The 14,643-nt window shown below is 44.8% G+C and overlaps 1 long non-coding RNA gene across 1 annotated transcript; it reads left to right on the top strand.

Moving 5' to 3' along the window:
* The first annotated feature begins 6,635 nt into the window (after positions 1 to 6,635).
* Positions 6,636 to 14,643, top strand: LOC139170712 (uncharacterized). Its single transcript, XR_011559659.1, has 3 exons — positions 6,636 to 6,843; positions 11,164 to 11,256; positions 14,274 to 14,643. It is a non-coding gene; the product is annotated as an uncharacterized lncRNA (long non-coding RNA).

The raw sequence follows: 14,643 nt of genomic DNA, 5'->3' as shown, positions 1-14,643 counted from the left end.
TGGATGTCTCCCCCACATCCACAGTCCTTGGGGCAGGAGCTGGGCCAGAGCTAACCACAACACCTTGTATAGGCAGGAAGGATAAAATATTTCTGAGTAACATCCCCATCTAGTGTCAGCCAAGAGGCTTCCTTTTTGAACTACTTTTCCTTCATGGTTTAATGTCCTACGGCTGGGGTGCTGTAGGATTTCCTGCTCAAGCAGGGGGTTGGACTTGATGACCTGTAAGGTCCCTTTCAACTCTAATAATAAATAAAAATAATAATATTGGGATGGAATTCAAGCCGATGTGCTGAGATGTTGTTTTGTGAGAATGTGACAACATGTTGTAGCCATGGGAAATGAATCAATATTTATCATTAGCTAAACCATGTTTAAACACTGTCTCCTTTTGAAGATAATTCTTGTTTCTTTAAACTAAGTAAAATTTATAGCATAGATGATAATGTATCACTATAAAAGGAATGTGTTTGTAGCTGTTACCCACCTCGTCAGAATAGTTGGCAAGGAATGGGAGGTTTCTTTGTAATCAGGGTATAATAACCAGCATCTCGCTTTTGTAGGGTGTCATTCCCATGAAGAGGTCACCAATGCTTTTGGCCAAAAACATTTTGAATACACAAAGAGAATAAACCTTTCTGTTCGCTGTGCCTGAACATCTCATCTGGAATTTATTTTTATAAAAATTCAGCAATCAATTATTTTTTACTTATCTTATGTTTATACAAACTACAGTGATACCTTGTCTTACAAACGCCTCATCATACAAACTTTTCGAGATACAGACCTGGGGTTTAAGATTTTTTTGCCTCTTCTTACAAACTATTTTCACCTTACAAACCCACCGCCGCCACTGGGATGCCCCACTTCCGGACTTCCGTTGCCAGCGAAGCACCCGTTTTTGCGCTGCTGGGATTCCCCTGAGGCTCCCCTCCATGGGAAAACCCATCTCTGGACTTCCGTGTTTTTGTGATGCTGCAGGGGAATCACAGGAGGGGGATCCCAGCAGGGCAAAAACGGGCGCTTCGCTGGCAACGGAAGTCCGGAGGTGGGGTTTCCCAGAGAGGGGAGCCTCAGTGAAATCGCAGCATCGCAAAAACACAGAGGTCCGGAGGTGGGGGTTTCGAGGACTTCCGTGTTTTTGCAATGCTGCGATTTCACTGATGCTCCCTTTGCTGGGAAACCCCACCTCCGGACTTCCGTTGCCAGCGAAGTGCTCATTTTTGCGATGCTGGGATTCCCCTCCTGGGATTCCCTTGCAGCATCGCAAAAACACAGAAGTCCGGAGGTGGGGTTTCCCATGGAGGGGAGCCTCAGGGGAATCCTAACAGCACAAAAACAGGCGCTTCAGCTGGCAAAAGGGGTGAATTTTGGGCTTGCACGCATTAATCGCTTTTCCATTGATTCCTATGGGAAACATTGTTTCGTCTTACAAACTTTTCACCTTAAGAACCTCGTCCCGGAACCAATTAAGTTTGTAAGACAAGGTATCACTGTACTTTCCTGTACATGTTTGACAAATAAATAAATAAATTCTGAATCAAGAAATATGCAGGCCTCAGCAACACAAGGTTGTGGTGAGTTTTACAAAAGACAATTTTGGATAACTCCTAAGGCCCTTTTTCTGTCCTTATTTTTCCCCGTTATATTCTTGACTGTTGAAACACAACCTCATTGACGTGCTTTCCGGGTAGGGAACACAATCTCAAGGCATGTTTGTGCAAATCTGTGTGATGTCTCTTTGATGCCAAGTTTCCCCATGAGTGCGGCAAGCGCTGCCTGTCATAAACAAACTTCTCTGGAGACAGTGCTCTGCAGAAGCAAATTCAATAGCAGCAATTTGGCAGAAGATGAGTTCTGATTTGGATAAAATTGACAGGGGGGTGAGAGAGAAAGGTAGGGAGGGAGGGGGAGAGGGAGGGGGAGAGAAAAAGAGGGGGAGGGATAGAAGTGGGGAGAGGGAAAGAGATAACCACAACAACACAACACAACAACACAAGAGCACACAACAGATTTAAACTTAATATTAACCGCTCCAAACTTGACTGTAAAAAATATGACTTCAGTAACCAAGTTGTTGAAGCGTGGAACTCATTACCAGACTCCATAGTGTCATCCCCAAACCCCAACACTTTACTCTTGGATTATCTATGGTTGACTTGTCCAGATTCCTAAGAGGTCAGTAAGGGGCGAGTACTAGTGCACTAGAGTGCCTTCTGTCCCCTATCCTATTGCTCTCCTATATCTCCTATACCTTTCTTCTATTCCTATATCTCTTCTTCTATTCTTTCATTGACATGTTCTATTCCTATATCTTCTCTTCTATTCTTGCTTAGATATATTTTACTATGAGTAAATCCTCTATAACCTTCATTATTTATTTTATTGTGTGTACACTCACTAAAACCCTCATTGTGTATTGGACAAAATCAATAAATAAAATAAAATAGAATGGGAAAGAGGAAAGGAGAGAGACAGAGAAAGAAAAAAGGGAAAGAGAGGGGGAGACAGAAAGAGAAAGAAGGGGGGAGAGAGAAGGAAAGAGAGAGAGGGATGAGAGAGAAAGAGCGAGAGGGAGGGGGGGAGAGAAAGAGAGGGAGGGAGAGGGGGGAGAGGGAGGGAGAAAGAGGGGGAATAGAAAGACAGAGGGAAGGCGAGAAAGAGAGAAAAAGAAAGAGAATGGGACAGAGGGAAGGAGAGAGGATGGAGAAAAAAGAGAAAGAGAGAGATGAGAGGGGGGGTTAGAAGGAGGGGGAAGAGAAAGAGAGCAAAATAGAGAGAGGGGGGGAGAGAGGGAGAAAGAGAGAAGGGAAGGGATAGAGGGAGGGGGAAGAGAAAGAGAGTGGGTGAGAGGGAAAGAGAAAGAGAATGGGAAAGAGGGAAGGAGATAGGATGGAGAAAAAGAAAAAAGAGAGGAGGGGAGAGAGACAGAAAGAGAAAGAAAGTGGGGGGGGGCAGAGATTTCTACTACTTTCCATGACAGCCCAGGAAAAAAGCAAAGAGTCTTTGAGAGGTTGGAAAAGGAGCAAGCCATCATTAGTAGAAAGTGGGAACTCAGGGATATACTAGATTGTATGTGGTTTGCACCACAGACATTCCTCATTCTTTTGTGGGAACATACAACCCAGTGGATTTGTTTGCAAATGCTGTGTCCAGACAAAATGCCACCCAGCCCTTCCCTGTTCCTGAAACACTCCCTATCACCTTCAGATTGGGAAAATAAAAATAAAATGAAATATTATTGTCGGGCGCAAACAACCCAGAGCATGGACTTTGAGCTAAACTACTTTATTGTGTTCTGCCTAGAATAGAGTAGAGTAGAGTAGAGTAGAGTAGAGTAGAGTAGAGTAGAATAGAATAGAATAGAATAGAATAGACTTTATTGGCCAAGTGTGATTGGACACACAAGGAATTTGTCTTGGTGCAGATGCTCTCAGCGTACATAAAAGAAAAAGATACATTTGTCAAGAATCATGTGGTACAACACTTAATGATTGTCATAGGCGTCAAATAAGCAATGAAGAAAGAATAAATATTAATAAAAATCTTAGGATGCAAGCAACAAGTTACAGTCATGCAGTCCTAAGTGGGAGGAAAAGGATGAAAGGAATATGCTGGTTGGTTGGTTTGTTTGTCAAGTATGTATTGGTGGTATGAAAAAATATAACAATATTTATATACATGATACTAGTGAGAGAGAAACCTTAGGACAGGGGACGGAAGGCACGCTGGTGCACTTATGCACGCCCCTTACTGACCTCTTAGGAATTGGGAGAGGTCAACAGTGGATAGTCTAAGAGTAAAGTTTTGGGGGTTAGGTGATGATACTACACAGTCGGGGAGTGAGTTCCATGCATCAACTACTCGGTTACTAAAGTCATATTTCCTGCAGTCGAGTTTGGTGCGGTTTGCTTTACGTTTGTATTGGTTATGTACTCGAGTGTTGTTGTGGTTGAAGCTGAAGTAGTCGTTGACAGGAAAGACATCCTAGATGATTTTATGGGCTATGCTTAGGTTGTGTTTAAGGTGACGTAGTTCTAAGCTTTCTAAACCTAGGATTGTAAGTCTAGTAGCGTAAGGAATTCTGTTGCGAGTGGAGGAGTGGAGGGCTCTTATAAGATAGGTGAAAGAAAGGAAAGACAATTGGACAGGGGACGAAAGGCACACCAGTGCACTTATGTACGCCCCTTACTGGCCTCTTAGGAACCTGGAGAGGTCAATCATGGAGAGTCTAAGGGAGAAGTGTTGTGGGTTAGGGGTTGACACAATTGAGTCCGGTAATGAGTTCCATGCTTCGATAACTCGATTGTTGAAATCATATTTTTTACAGTCAAGTTTGGCGCACTTTGTATTGAGTTTGAATTTGTTGCGTGCTCTTGTGTTGTTGCGGTTGAAGCTGAAGTAGTCATTGACTGGTAGGACATTGCAGCATATGATCTTCTGGGCAATACTCAAATCATGTTTTAGACGCCGTAGTTCTAGGCTTTCTAGGCCTAGGATTGTAAGTCTATTTTCGTAGGATATTCTGTTTCGAGTGGAGGAGTAAAGGGCTCTTCTGGTGAAATATCTTTGGACATTTTCAAGGGTGTTGATGTCTGAGATGTGATATGGGTTCCAGACAGATGAGCAGTAGTCTAAGATGGGTCTGGCAAAAGTTTTGTAGGCTCTTGTGAGTAGAGTGAGATTGCCTGAGCAGAAGCTGCGTAGGATCAGGTTAACAACTCTAGAGGCTTTTTTGGCGATATTGTTGCAGTGGGCTTTAGCACTTAGGTCATTCAATATTAGTACAGTGGTACCTCAAGATACGAACCCCTCGTCTTACGAACAACTCGTGATACGAACCCGGGGTTCAGAAAAATTTTGCCTCTTCTTACGAACTTTTTTCGAGTTACGAACCGGCATTCGGAGACTGCTGGAAAGCCGCGCGGCTGTTTTAAAAGGTGACAGCTGGGCGGCGGGGCTTCCCAGAAGCCTCCCGAACGCCAGTTCGTAACTCGAACAAAGTTCGTAAGAAGAGGCAAAATTTTGCTGAACCCCGGGTTCGGTTCGGGAGGTTGCTGGGAAGCCCCCCAGGCCGGCTGCGACCTTTTAAAACACCTGCGCCGCTTCGCAGCTGTCTCCCGAAGCCGAACGCTAAAGCCGAACTTCCGCGTTCGGCTTCAGAAGACAGCTGGGAAGCGGCGCGGGTGTTTTAAAAGGTCACAGCCGGCCTGGGGGGCTTGCCAGCACCCCCCGAACCCCGAACCCGGGTTCAGGGGGGTGCTGGGAAGCCCCCCAGGCCAGCCGTCACCTTTTAAAACAGCCGCGCGGCTTCCCAGCAGTCGCCGAAAGCCTTTTTTTTGCGGGGGGTTTTTTGTTTGCACGGATTAATTGACTTTACATTGTTTCCTATGGGAAACAATGTTTCGTCTTACGAACCTTTCGTCTTACAAACCTCCTCCTTGCACCAATTAAGTTCGTATCATGAGGTATTACTGTATTCCAAGGTCTTTTACAGAATGTGGGTCAGCCGTGAGAGGTTGTTTATTCAGTTCGGATGTGCGGTTAGGATTCTTTTTGCCAATGTGGAGGGTAGAGCATTTGTTGGTTGATATTCTTCTAGTAAACTACTGCAGTGTTTTTCAACCAGTGTGCCGTGGCACACTAGTGTGCCGCGAGACATGGTCAGGTGTGCCGTGAAGCTCAGAGAAAGAAAACAAGAGAGAGAGAGAGAAAGAAAGAGAAAGCAAGCAAGAGAGAAAGAGAACAAGAGAGAAAGCAAGCAAGAGAGAGAAAGCAAGCAAGAGAGAGAAAACAAGCAAGAGAGAGAAAGCAAGCAAGAGAGAGAAAGCAAGCAAGAGAGAGAAAGAAAGAGAGAAAGAGAGAGAGAAAGAGAACAAGAGAGAAAAAAAGCAAGAGAGAGCAAGAGAGAGAGAGAAAGAAAGCAAGAGAGAGAGAGGGAGGGAGAGAAGGTGGGAGAGAGAAAGACATAGAGGGAGGTAGGGAGGGAGAGAGAAAGAGAGCAAAAAAGAGGAAAGAAGGGAGAAAGAAAGAGGGATGGAGAGAGAGAAAAAAGAGGAAGGGAGAGAAAGAGGGAGAGAGAAATAGAGTGAAAGGGAGGAAGAGAGAGAATTTTTTTGTCCAATATTTTTTGAGGCCCCCCCCCCTCAATGTGCCCCATGGTTTTGTAAATGTAAAAAATGTGCCGCAGCTCAAAAAAGGTTGAAAATCACTGAACTACTGTATCTCTGGACATTTTCTAGAGTGTTTATGTCCGAAATGCGGTGTGGGTTCCAGACAGATGAGCTGCATTCTGTAAACCGCTTAGAGAGGGCTGTAAATGCACTACGAAGCGGTAGATAAGTCTTAATTTTATTGCTACAAAAATCTCCAACTCAACTTGACAGCTTCCAGCAGGTTGAAATGTTGGTGGGTTGTTATTGTCGAAGAAGACGGCAGCAGGAACATTTAACCCCTGGAGAGATGCGGAAACAAAACAAGCGGCTTGGGGAGCCCTGAACTTTCCCCACCTACTTGAGTCTAAGAGAAATCTGATCTGTTTCCTCTACTTTATTGTCAAATCAACACCACAATTGCCCTGAGTCACAAAACCGGTGGCCACTGTGACATCCACGTGAGTTTCTGGGCAACGCCCCAGAAGGGAAGTTGGCACAGCTGCTTTTCTTTGTTTGCAAAAAGAAATCAGCAGAATTTGATCCTTGGGCGCAAAGGTAGAAGAGGCTGCGAAGAGGAGAAGAGAGAAGGAGAGAAGGGGACGCAGCCAGAGGAGGAGAAAGAAGCTGGAAGTCTGGGGAAGCCCAATCCTCCACCCCTAAAGAAACATGGCCTGAGTTATTGCCCGTGGTAAGTCAAGATCTGCCTAAAGCTAAGTTTCCGTTCTACGGAGAAAAGTTTTAATTGTCCTAAAACTTAGGTTGGCGATTAAATCCTTTTGCTGGACAGGATTGGATTTTTTAAAAATGCTTTAATTCAATTTTCTTTAGAGAGTAGCAGGTGAGAGTTGATGGGTTGTACCAAGCCTAGGACTATGCTGTCCCTCCATCCCACCCCATCCCTCTATTTACACACATAACTCACAGATGGGTTGGCAACGCTAAACTGTCTTATCCGGAGCTGGTTTTGCCACGCTTCTGCGTAGTATCAGGGGCTGCGCTGCTACTAGGAAGTAGGGAAGGAAGGAGATTGTATTAGAAAGGGATGGAGGGAAGGAAGGAAGGAGGTGGTTGAGAAAGGAATCGAGGGAAGGAAGGAAGGAAGGAGGGAAGGAAGGAGGGATGGAAGGAAGGAGATTGTATTAGAAAGAGAGGGAGGGAGGGAAGAAAGGGGTGAGGGAGAGAGGGATGGATGGATGGAAGGAAGGAGGGATGGAAGGAAGGAGATGAGTTGAGAAAGGGAGAGAGGGAGGGAAGGAAGGAGATGGGAGGAGAAAGGGAAGGAAAGAGGGAGGGAAGGAAGGAAGGAAAAAGATGGGAAGAGAAAGGTGGGGAGGGAGGGAAGGAGGAAGGGTGGAAGAGCAGGAGGGAAGGAAGGAGATTGTATTAGAAAGGGATGGAAGGAAGGAAGGGATGAGGGAGAGAGGGATGGAAGGAAGGAGATGATTGAGAAAGGGATGGAGGGAAGGAAGGAAGGAGGGATGGAAGGAAGGAAGGAGATGAGTTGAGAAAGGGAGAGAGGGAGGGAAGGAAGGAGATGGGAGGAGAAAGGGAAGGAAAGAGGGAGGGAAGGAAGGAAAAAGATGGGATGAGAAAGGTGGGGAGGGAGGGAAGGAGGGAAGGAGGAAGGGTGGAAGAGCGGGAGGGAAGGAAGGAGATTGTATTAGAAAAGGAGGGAGGGAGGGAAGGAAAGAAAGAAACAAAGAAGGGAGGAAGGAGTTGAGAAAGGGAGGGTGGGAGGGAGGAAAGGAAGGAGATCAGATGAGAAAGGGATGGAGGGAAGGAAGGAAGGAGATGGTTGAGAAAGGAATGGAGGGAAGGAAGGAAGGAGGGAAGGAAGGAGGGATGGAAGGAAGGAGATTGTATTAGAAAGAGAGGGAGGGAGGGAAGAAAGGGATGAGGGAGAGAGGGATGGATGGATGGAAGGAAGGAGGGATGGAAGGAAGGAGATGAGTTGAGAAAGGGAAGGAAAGAGGGAGGGAAGGAAGGAAGGAAAAAGATGGGAAGAGAAAGGTGGGGGGGGAGGGAGGGAAGGAGGAAGGGTGGAAGAGCAGGAGGGAAGGAAGGAGATTGTATTAGAAAGGGATGGAAGGAAGGAAGGGATGAGGGAGAGAGGGATGGAAGGAAGGAGATGATTGAGAAAGGGATGGAGGGAAGGAAGGAAGGAGGGATGGAAGGAAGGAAGGAGATGAGTTGAGAAAGGGAGAGAGGGAGGGAAGGAAGGAGATGGGAGGAGAAAGGGAAGGAAAGAGGGAGGGAAGGAAGGAAAAAGATGGGATGAGAAAGGTGGGGAGGGAGGGAAGGAGGGAAGGAGGAAGGGTGGAAGAGCGGGAGGGAAGGAAGGAGATTGTATTAGAAAAGGAGGGAGGGAGGGAAGGAAAGAAAGAAACAAAGAAGGGAGGAAGGAGTTGAGAAAGGGAGGGTGGGAGGGAGGAAAGGAAGGGAAGGGAAGGGAAGGGAAGGAAGGAAGGAAGGAAGGAAGGAGGGAGGGCCAGGATTAAAATCTCCATAGATGCCTGCAGGAAAACAACCAAGCTTGGAGAGAGCACCAAATTCAACTCAGGATCTAAACTCAACGCTGGTTTTAAATCTTTAACCCAACCCTTGCCCAGGTAGCCGGCAACCAGGAAATCCTTTTGAGATTAATTGTGACCAACTCTAGACACCCTGGGCCAAATCAAGATAGAAAGGTTGATTTGCAAGATTGTTCACCGGTGTTAGCTTTCTATCACGAGTTCAGCAAATACAGCAAATCAGCAAACACAGATCAAAACACAGGAAGTCCCCGCGCAAGTTCATTTAGCGACCACTCAAAGTTACAACGGCACTGGGAAAAAAAGTGACTGATGACCTTTTTTTTCACATTTACGACCTCGCGGTGCTCTCCAGGGTCACGTGATCAAAATTCAAATGCTTGGGAGGGGGAATGACTTGTATTTATGACGGTTGCAATGTCCCTCCCAGACATTACGTTCCTGTTTTGCGACCAAAGTCTATGGGGAAGCTGGATTCAACAAACAACAGGCTAACTTCACATCCGCAGCGATTCGCTTAAGAACCGTGGGTGGGGAAAGGTCACAAAATGAGGCAAGACTCGCTTAATGACGTCTCACTTGGTAAAGTAGCTTTGGGACTCTGTCGCGGTCCTAAGGCGAGGACTTACCTGTATTTGATCAAAAGATTTTTTTTTCAACATGATCAATTAGTTAGTTAGTTAAGTTTAGGCTTAGGTTTAGGTTTAGGCTTAGGTTTAGGTTTAAGTTTATTGGATTTATATGCCGCCCCTCTCCGAGGACTCAGGCGACTTACAACATATAAAAAGACAATGTATATCGAAATCCAAATACGTAATTAAAATTCAGTTACAACTAAAAAAAACGAAAGAACCAATTAAAATACATACATAAGGTCCAGGAGGGAAGTGTTTTCAATAGGAAAGTGAACACAAGAACAAGGGGAATCTGAAATTAGTTGGGGGAAAGATCAAAAGCAACATGAGAAAATATTATTTTACTGAAAGAGTAGTAGATCCTTGGAACAAACTTCCAGCAGACGTGGTAGATAAATCCACAGTAACTGAATTTAAACATGCCTGGGATAAACATATATCCATCCTAAGATAAAATACAGAAAATAGTATAAGGGCAGACTAGATGGACCATGAGGTCTTTTTCTGCCGTCAGTCTTCTATGTTTCTATAACCATTCAATCAACAAATACACTATACATTCGTCGAGGAGGAAGAATCTAATAAGCCTGGCAATGTAAGTGAGTCTTAAGACTCTTGCAGAAGGAGAGGAGGGTAGGGACTGATTCCAGAGGACCGGGACCACCACAAAGAAGGCCCTTCCCCTAGGTCCCGCCAAGTGACATTGTCTAGTTGACATGGCCTGGAGAAGGCCGACTCTGTGGGACATGACCGGTTGCTGGGATTCATGCGGCAGGAGGTGGTCCCATAAGTAATCTGATCCTATGCCATGTAGGGCTTTATAGGTCATAACCAACATTTTGAATTATTAGTTAGTTGGAGTTCTATGCTGCCCTTCTCCGCAGACTCAGGGCATTTTATTAAAAAAAGAATTATTATTTTTTTTAAATTCCCAAAATAGTTTGGGAATAGGGTAGGGGATTCCCGCGAAACCTTTATCTGGAGCAGGCGGCAACTAAAAACAGTGGAGGTGTGATTAATTGCAAGTCCTGACTCAAGGCCATCTATGAATATCTGTCCCTTAGGGAAGGGGCTCAAAAAGACTCCCATTCACACCATCTAACTAAGCTCTAATTTCCACATTTCGGTAAATGTGTGTTCCATGTCATGGCCCATGAAATTAAACTCTGTTCTGGTGTTAAGAAGACAGCTTAGTTCCCACAACAAAGAGGAAGCCATTATTATGGGTAAACCACAAACTTTTTTCTTTCCTGTCCTCCCTAAACAACTCCAAAGCTTGAAGTCAATTAGAAAAAAAAGTAACTTTAGAGCCAACGTTTTGCAACAAGAATGAGCTGTTAGAAGGACATTTCAACCACCTTCAGCTGACCTAGATTCTTAGATTCTTAGATTCTCCCTACTTGCAGAGTTTTCTAACCAAGGTTATTTTGCTTTGTTGTTATTTTTAAGCAAAGCTTTAGCTGAAAAACAGCACCAAAGACTAGTAATGAGGGGGGGGGGAAACTATATTGGCAAGTGTATAGGCTGTCCCTCTTGCCACCCCCACCCCCCAAAAACCCAACCCTTTAGCCCAAAACTTCCCCTCCACTTCCACACCCATCACTCCAAGCAATGCAGTTAGCCATCTGCTACCCCTCGCTCCCACCCAGAGATATAAATGTAGTTAGAGAATTCACATACTGTATTTCATTATTCTACCATCAGCTGAAAGTTCTAGATGTGAGAGACCGGACCAACAACCTCTTTACATCTGGATTTGTTCAGGTGGAGGTGAACCTGAGCATTGCTATGTATTTCTCCTTACTTACTTTTCCTCTCTCCCTCTCTCCTTCTCTCTTCTAGCCTTCAGGCAGGTGGCAGAAAAAATCGGAGACTGCTGTTGCTTCTGCTGTAAGGATGGGACCGAGAGATTAGAATCTTCTCCTGAAGAAAAAGGTAAGAGAAGGTGGGGAATCTCCGCTAGGGATGGGAATAAAATGATAGGCAGTTATGGCTGGGCCAAATGAGTCCTCCGATTTCATAATAAAAGCCACCTTTCCTTCCTTCCCCCTCTCCCTCCTTCCTTCCTTCTTTCCTTGCTTCTTCCCTTCTTCCTCCTACCCCCTCCCTTTCTCATCCCATCTTTCCTTCCTCCCTTCCTCCATGCTTCCCTCCTTCCTTCCCCCTTTCTCCTTCCCTCCCTTCTTCCCTCCTTCCTTCCCTCCCCCCTCCTTTTCTCATCCCATCACCTTCCTTCCCTCGTTCCCTCCTTCCATCCCCCCTCTCTCCCTTCCTTTCCTTCCCATTGCTCCTTACTTCCATCCCCCACACTTTTCATCCCATCTTTCCTTCCTCCCTGCTACCTTCCTTCCTTCCCTTTCTCATCCGATCTCCTTTCTTTCCTCGCTCTCACCTTCCCTCCCTCCCTCCCTCTCCCTCTCTCCCTCCCTTCTTTACTTCCCAAGACAAATTCCTTGTGTGTTCAATCACACTTGGCCAACAAAATTCCATTCCATTCCATTCTATCCCTTATTCCATTCCATTCTATTCTATTCCATTCTATCCCTTATTCCATTCCATTCCATTCCATTCTATTCCCATTCCCATTCCCATTCCATTCCATTCCATTCCACTCCACTCTACTTTACTCTTCCTTCCTTCTTTCTTTTTTTCCCTTTACCACTATACTCCCTGAAACACTAAGGGGATAACACTTCTGAAATCTGTCTGTTTTTTAAATAAGGGGTTTTTAGAGATTTTTTAATATTAGATTTGTGATATATTGTTCGTATAATTGTTGTGAGCCGCCCCAAGTCTGCAGAGAGGGGCGGCATACAAATATAATAATAATAATAATAATAATAATAATAATAATAATAATAATAATAATGAGGAGGAGGAGGAAGAAGAAGAAGAAGAAGAGAGGGGAGGGGAGGGAACAATACTGAATCATTTATAGAATATTATTGAGAAATACTGTAATGAAACATGATGCAGGTCTCTATGGAGATGTATTTCTTCTTTCCTTCTCTTGAGAAATAATAGTTCTGTTTTCAGTTACCACATTGTCATAGCATATTAGCAAATTTATTATCCTTACTTCTCTTTCCTCTCCTCCTCCTCCTCCTTCTTCCCTCCCTCCCTCTCTCTTTCCATTCTTCCTGAGCGGTCAAGAAAGGAAAAAGTTTATAACAAAGGCTACGGTAGTGGAGCATAATTTAAAAAAAGAATGAGGAAAATTCTTGTTTCTCACTCTGATATTTTCTCGGAATCTAAAAGAAAAAGAGGATGTTTAACCAGCCGGTTAGCCGCTATCGCTCTCCGAAGTCACATTTTCAAAATTGAAAATAAACCAATGCATAAGCGTAGCACCTGATGAGGAAGAAAGGAAAAAAACAAATGACACACTCCACATTAGTGCACAGAAGGGAAAAAAACTCAATAATGGCATTTTAAAAAATCCAGAGGGCCTCCAGGGAGCAAGGGAAGTTGTTTTCACCCTCCTCAGGCATTGAATTACGATTATGGGCATTTGTGCATGTGCGATATCGCACTCCCACACTCTTTTGCCACCTGAGGGAAAAAAGGTTTGTCATTAGAACATTAAAGTGTTCCTGTGCTCCTCAATAACGCTGTCTGTCATTGGTCCTTTTTGTACCTATTCAAATAATGTGCCTGAATTGACTGAAAAATCACCAATCACCTATTTGAACACTTCTCTTGGTCGGTAAGCCACTCCCACCCAGTCACATGACCTTTAAGCCACACACCCCAGTCATATGATTATCAAGCCACTCCCGCCTGGTCACATGACCGGCAAGCCACTCCTAACCGGTCACATGACCATCAAACCACACCCACACAATAAGCCACACCCAAAGCCCTTCACTGGATGAGCCATACAATCTAAGCCTGGCTAAGAGAATACAAATGATTTATTTTTAAGGGTTTTAAATTGTTTTATATTGTTTTAAACTGTCGTACGAGTCCAGAAGGAGTTGGGTGGCTAATAAATCACAGTAAATAAAATAAATGAACTCAATGAACTCCATCTGTATAGTCTGGAGGACAGAAGGGGAAGGGGGGACATGACCGAAACATTTAAATATGTCAAAGGGTTAAATAAAATTTGGGAGGGAGTGTTTTTAATAGGAAAGTGAACACAAGGACAAGGGGGCACAATCTGAGGTGAGTTGGGGGAAAGATCAGAAGCCACGTGAGGATATATTATTTGACCGAAAGAGTCATAGATGCTTGGAACAAACTTTCAGAAGATGTGCTTGGTAAATCCACAGTAAATGAATTTAAACTTGCCTCTACCTAAGAACGCCTCTACTTACGAACTTTTCTAGATAAGAACCGGGTGTTCAAGATTTTTTTGCCTCTTCTTAAGAACCATTTTCCACTTACAAACCCGAGCCTTCGAAACAGTAACCAGAAAAGGCAGGAAGAAGCCTCCATGGGGCCTCTCTAGGAATCTCCTGGGAAGAAACAGGGCCGGAAAAGGCGGGGAGAAGCCTCCATGGGGCCTCTCTAGGAATCTCCTGGGGGGAAACAGGGCCAGAAAAGGCAGGGAGAAGCCGCCATGGGGCCTCTCTAGGAATCTCCTGGGAGGAAACAGGGCTGGAAAAGGTGGGGAGAAGCCTCCGTGGGGCCTCTCTAGGAATCTCCTGGGAGGAAACGGGGCCTCCACCCTCCCTGTGGTTTCCCCAATCACACACATTATTTGCTTTTACATTGATTCCTATGGGAAAAATCGATTCTTCTTGCAAACTTTTCTACTTAAGAACCTGGTCACGGAACGAATGAAGTTCGTAAGTAGAGGTTCCACTGTATATCCGTCCTAAGATAAAATACAGGAAATAGTATAAGGACAGACTAGATGGACCATGAGGTCTTTTCCTGCCGTCAATCTTCTATGTTTGTAAAAATAAGTAATACAGTAAATCAATTTTCTTTCTTGACCTGTCCAGGTAACCCTGCAGGCGGATGACAAAGATCTCGTGCGGCCCAGACCCCGACATGTGCCAGTTCCATCGTGGCGCAGCCTAAGAGGTCATGACGCAGATAAAGGACCGCTCACACCGTTTGCAGATCCTCTGGAACGATGTCCGGTCCTCATCTACCGATTTTGAGAAGACGCAAGAGGCTTCCGTCTTTCTTACTCGGCTACCGCAGACAATTCATGAAGGCAGGTTCATCAACTCCCCTCAGAGCGGAGGTGAACTTGTTGGATTATCCCGTGTCTGGGGTACCGGTAGAGCCAACCCTTTGAAATGACCAAATCTTGAAATTATATCGAAAAGAAAATATAATTTGTGGAATAAAAATGCAAATGCTTGA

Source organism: Erythrolamprus reginae, chromosome 8 (genome assembly GCF_031021105.1).
Source record: "Erythrolamprus reginae isolate rEryReg1 chromosome 8, rEryReg1.hap1, whole genome shotgun sequence".
NCBI lineage: Eukaryota > Metazoa > Chordata > Lepidosauria > Squamata > Dipsadidae > Erythrolamprus > Erythrolamprus reginae.
This window is presented reverse-complemented; position numbering and strand designations above follow the sequence as displayed.